This window comes from Alligator sinensis, unplaced genomic scaffold (assembly GCF_000455745.1).
Source record: "Alligator sinensis unplaced genomic scaffold, ASM45574v1 scaffold281_1, whole genome shotgun sequence".
Taxonomy (NCBI): domain Eukaryota; kingdom Metazoa; phylum Chordata; order Crocodylia; family Alligatoridae; genus Alligator; species Alligator sinensis.
The window spans coordinates 246,414-251,369 of NW_005842306.1; the positions used below are offsets into that span (position 1 = coordinate 246,414).

Consider the following 4,956-nt stretch of genomic DNA (forward strand, 5'->3'; position numbering starts at 1 on the left):
CTGATGAACGTTCCTGCAGATAAGAGAGCTCCTGACAACAGGAAATTCTTTGCTAGAAGAGAGAAAGCTTTTACTGTGAAGCCTAACATTCTTCATCTAAGCTCCCAATCAATTAAAAGCAACATCTGGCTAATTATATGCGGGATGAATAAAAATATACAATTGTCCAAATCTCAAAAGACTATTCTAACGTGTACATGAACCAATATTTGCATGAAACACTGACATGCTTCAGTTCTACAACACTTGGGAGCCCACTCTTATTTACACTCAGGCCACTTTACATCTCTCTGGTAATATAAAGGGACCTTCAAGTTGGAGTAAATTACATTTACATTGATTTTAAGGTGCCCTTAGACTGCTCTGACCTTAATGTAAATAAGAATCAGACCTTTTTTTCCCGAGTGGACAAAGGTCTAATCTTGAGAGACGCACAAAGCTTCTTTCAAGGTGCTGAGTGCCTCTAATTCAATGTCATGCAGGATCTGGCCCTAAAGCCATAAGAATTGCTTAGCAGTCAGCTAGTTTTCCTAAAACCATGAAATATGCAAGCAAAGAGAAAACAAAGGTCAAACTGGTCATTTTAGAAGGTTTCAAACTGATGATTTATACTGAGGGTGAAGCATTCAAGTGCTTTAAACTGGCTGTTTGGTCAGTATAACAGAGCTAAATGAAAATTTAAGGGAATACCAAAATGAAATGCTTCAGAGAAAATGTAATAAAGGCTGAAGACATCTTTCCATCAAAAACATTTGAGATCAGCATCTGCCAGAAAAACAAACAAACAGACAGTTCACTCATCTCCTTGTGCATTTGCAGAGAGATTCCAGTTTTGCTTTGAAAGCAAAATTTCTCTTACACCACAAACTTATCGAAAGTCCAGTACAGTGAAACTTTAATTTACCCAAATAGTAATCTTAGTAGTTTACTCTGTCTTTATTTTTCCACATTGCATTCACAGCTAATAGAGTGTATTTTCCTTTCAGATTTATGTTCTTGCCTTCAGTGCTCTTGAAGAGAAAGGACGGTTCTAATAGAAACAATGATTTAATGTCCACAGTTAACACTTATTAATTCAAGGTTTTTTTCCCCAAGATATAAAGCAGAGTTGTGAAATTGCCTTAGCAATTCGATCCTTAGCATTCGAGTTCAAATAATTAACTTTTAACAGTTTTGTAGTTCATAGGAACAAAGTAGGCCTAATTCATCTCTGTTACAACTCCTCGGAAGCCAATGGAACTATACCAGGAATGAATTTAATCCAACAGTTGGCACCCAAATATTTTTTCTCAGCCCTTCTGTTTTGAGCCTTTTTACAATATGGAACTTGAAACTACAACATAAGCTTCTCCTGGCCCAATGTTGCAGGCCTCACTCAGGCAAGACTCCCACTGAAATCAATAGCAGCTTTGCCTGAGTAAGGAGAGCAGGTTGTTTCCCTTAACTCTTTGTTCTGTCGAAAGTATGAAACAAAATACAGATATGAAATATGGAAGAAGGTGCAGTTTTTGTTGTAAAATGACCTTGATTTGACAGGCACATTCTCAGGTTTCAACAGATGCTGTGGGAAAGGCAGCAGAAGCCAACATGTTCTACAGGCATTTCTGATGATATGCAGGCTTTTTTTTTTTTTATAAATGGGGAGAGGGGGAGTAGTCTTCTCAGTTTCCATGACAACAATGTCTCCACTTGTCTGTTATTAGATATCATGCACTTCCTGTGTCTAAATTTTTAAGCCAATCAGGAAAGTGTTTATAGATTTTACAGCTTCTGGGACAGTCCCTCTTTAACAAGAGAGCTACTTTAATGACATGTAAGGCTTAGGCTACAAACCTTAAAAGGCCTTACATTTTCAGCTGCAAAATGATCACACTTTACGTTGTTTACTAGCTCGTGCATGGGATACTCTGAAGGAAACAGAGCTTTTGATGCCTAATTTATTGCCCTCTTTACAAATGCCAATTCTTTTTTAATACTGAAAAAAACTCATTTACATTGTGTGTTCGTTTTTTTATTCTGATTCTCTGCATGTCACAGTGTTAACCTTCTGTGCGTAAAAAAATTCAAATCCAACCAATGAGTTTAAAAATCCAGTTACTCCAGTATTGCTCTGGTCTGACGTAAATGATACTACAGCCTAAAATTGCTTGTTGTAATTAAAGTTTCCGTAAACCAGACTGGGAGTATGATAACACAATAGAATTTTACAGAAATATGTTGACAATACAAACAAAAGCTGACCACAGCCGAAAGAGAATGCTACAAATGAAAATGCCTGCTTTGCCCAGTGAGGAAATGCCATATATATATTTTGAAGAAATAAACCCAAGAAAAAGTCCAGCTAAGTTAGATGTCAATACTGCAGAAAGGCAAGAAAGAGGAAGCTAATCTGAAAATAGGAAAACACCTCTCTTAATAATAGCACTGAACAAATCAATCTTAACACAAGAGATGAGTCCCTCTAAATGTATGGGTGTGTAAAGTACACCACATACAAATTGTAAAGTATAAACAGGCTGTCTCTATAAAATAGTGATTTAAAAATCAATGAAATGCAGGAACAAAAGAAATATAATGGTGTCTGCCTAAGATTAGTAAAATGAATGTTTGTGTCAATGAACTGGAAGCACACTGGCTATGACAATCTCCACATGGGGGCTGGCAACAGACTATTCCTTTCACATTAGATTCATTTTTTCTTAAATTATTATAATTGTCCACCCCAACTGTTCTCTGCTGCATTTCCCAAAGCATGGCTCGCATTTGAGAACTTCTACAACTCAGCTCTGGAATTGAAAACAAAACGAACCAAAAACACCCTTCTACTCTAGGGGCCAGTCCTGGGCTGTCAAAACTCACTGATGCCAGAGGGATGTGCAAGTGCTTAGCACCTCCCAAAACGAGGCTCAGCATCTGTGCAGGATCTGGCCTTAGGGCTCCTGGGGAAAATGTTTTATTTTTCTAAAAACATCTTTCACAGCTGTGAACAAAATTATTACCGGCTTTGGCCAGGCTGTTTCTCCCCAGATAACAGTTATTAGTACCTAATTCAGAATTTTAAAAAAAATCAGAACTGATTTGCTGTTTGATCTAAATTGTAGCCACAGACTGGGGAATTTGGTTAAAACAACAGACCCAAGGGAACAGCATGAACTACTCAAAGCAGCTACAGCCGCAAAATTAGGAAACGGTCCTCCAGTCCTTAAAGTCATTGGGTATTTTGCTTAAGTTATTTGTAACTATTTCACACTGTAGTGGATGAAGTTATTAACACACATGCATGAATACACACACACACACACACACACACACACATCCCTAACTGAACAGAGCAAGCAAGTTATGCTTTTCTATAAATGAAATGAAGTAAAAAGGTAGTTAACCAACTAAATACCCACCTCCCCAGAGTTGTGGGGGCTTTTTTTTAATGAACTTACTTTAGAAACTAAACTAATCTGGATGAGGTTATTGTCCACCCTGCATCATATTACAGTGGGAGCTTGATGCAGTAGGTCCACTGAAATACATATGAAATTTGGGGATAAAAAAGCCCCTGAAAAACAAACAACCCAAACCTTAAAATCAAAATGTGCACAAATGCAGCTGTTTGAACATTTATAGGCTCCTAATGACAATGCTAAACCCCTGAGTCAAAGATTAAAAGACAGGAAATGAGAACCATTTTAGTTACCTTTTAATCTTTGTTTTTTGCTCTTGCTCCCTCCTGCATTAGTTGCTGTTGCAGTTTTGTTATATTCTCACAGTTAATCCTTTCATTCTGGTTTGATTCAGTAATTGGAAGGATCCCTCCAGACAGACTGCAGCCGTAACCCAGACTCCATGCTCACTGAGCTATCCTTGTGTCAGAGGTACTGCTAAAACCACAGAAATAAGGAAACTTTCTGCTGGGTCCTAGTGCTCAACACAACACATAGACTCCCACAGTACTACAGCATAAACAACTCTCTTCTTTTTCTGAGTCTTTTGCCAGCACCCAGTGGGGAACACTGTCACATAAGCACTTCTTGCTTTAAATCTAAATGCAAGCAATGAACATGGACTTGATCTGATTTCATGTATCCCACATGTGGGAATCGGGATAGAATGCCATCCCAAATCCAAATCTGGATCTCAGTTTTACTCACAGCTCCCATTTAATGGACCAAAACAAAATCCTGGCTTTAAATGCAATCACACTTCATACAGTGATCAAAATAGGAGCCAGCTCTGAATTTTGTAATTTGGGCCTTACTCCCAATGGTCATTATAAAGCCAAAGCAAATTTGTCATTCTTAGTCTGGCAAAAAATCCTGATTAAGACAAAGTGGCCATGTCTACACAAGATGCTGACTGAGCAGTAGCTCATTACTAGCGTGCAATAGCATTGCATGGTACAAAGCGTGACATAATGCTACTGCGCAATAGTAATGAACTACTGTGCAGTCAGCTTCACCAAAAAACCTTCGGGGACGCTACTGCACAGTAACGCCAGTTACTGCGCAGTCATTTAGTTACTACTTGTGTATGGAAGTACTAAATGTACAAAATGACTGCACAGTAATAACTGCACGGTCAGCATCTTGTCTAGACGCGGTCACTGTTTCCTTGAGTTTTTCCCACAGAAGGGAAGAAAGGAGTAGACAACTGACCACTTTGCTTTTTGATCAGTATTTGGCAGTGATTTCCTTGGTGTGCAATGTTGTAGCAGCAATATTGTGTCACAACTATGCATTTGGAAATCTACATGAGAGGGGCAGGTCAGGGCTAGAGAGACTTTCCGTATGTCCACCCTACTTCAGCACTGTAGTAGGCAGCACAGCAATGAGGCACAATGTACCCAGAATCACACAGTACCTTAGTGCAGAGCTAGGCGAATGCAACTACACTCTAAGGAGAATTTATGGGTGCACAACCAGTGCTGCACTTACCAGGCCACGTTACTTCTGTTTCAGGAAG

The 4,956-nt window shown here is 38.8% G+C and overlaps 1 protein-coding gene across 1 annotated transcript in view; it reads right to left on the minus strand.

Moving 5' to 3' along the window:
• The window catches only part of FOXN3 (forkhead box N3), a 219,176-nt gene extending 215,341 nt beyond the window's left edge, over window positions 1-3,835 (minus strand). The window contains exon 1 of the mRNA XM_025209759.1: window positions 3,692-3,835. The gene's annotated coding sequence lies outside the window, so the exon portion shown is untranslated. The remainder of the gene's footprint in view (window positions 1-3,691) is intronic.
• Between the last annotated feature and the right edge of the window lie 1,121 nt (window positions 3,836-4,956).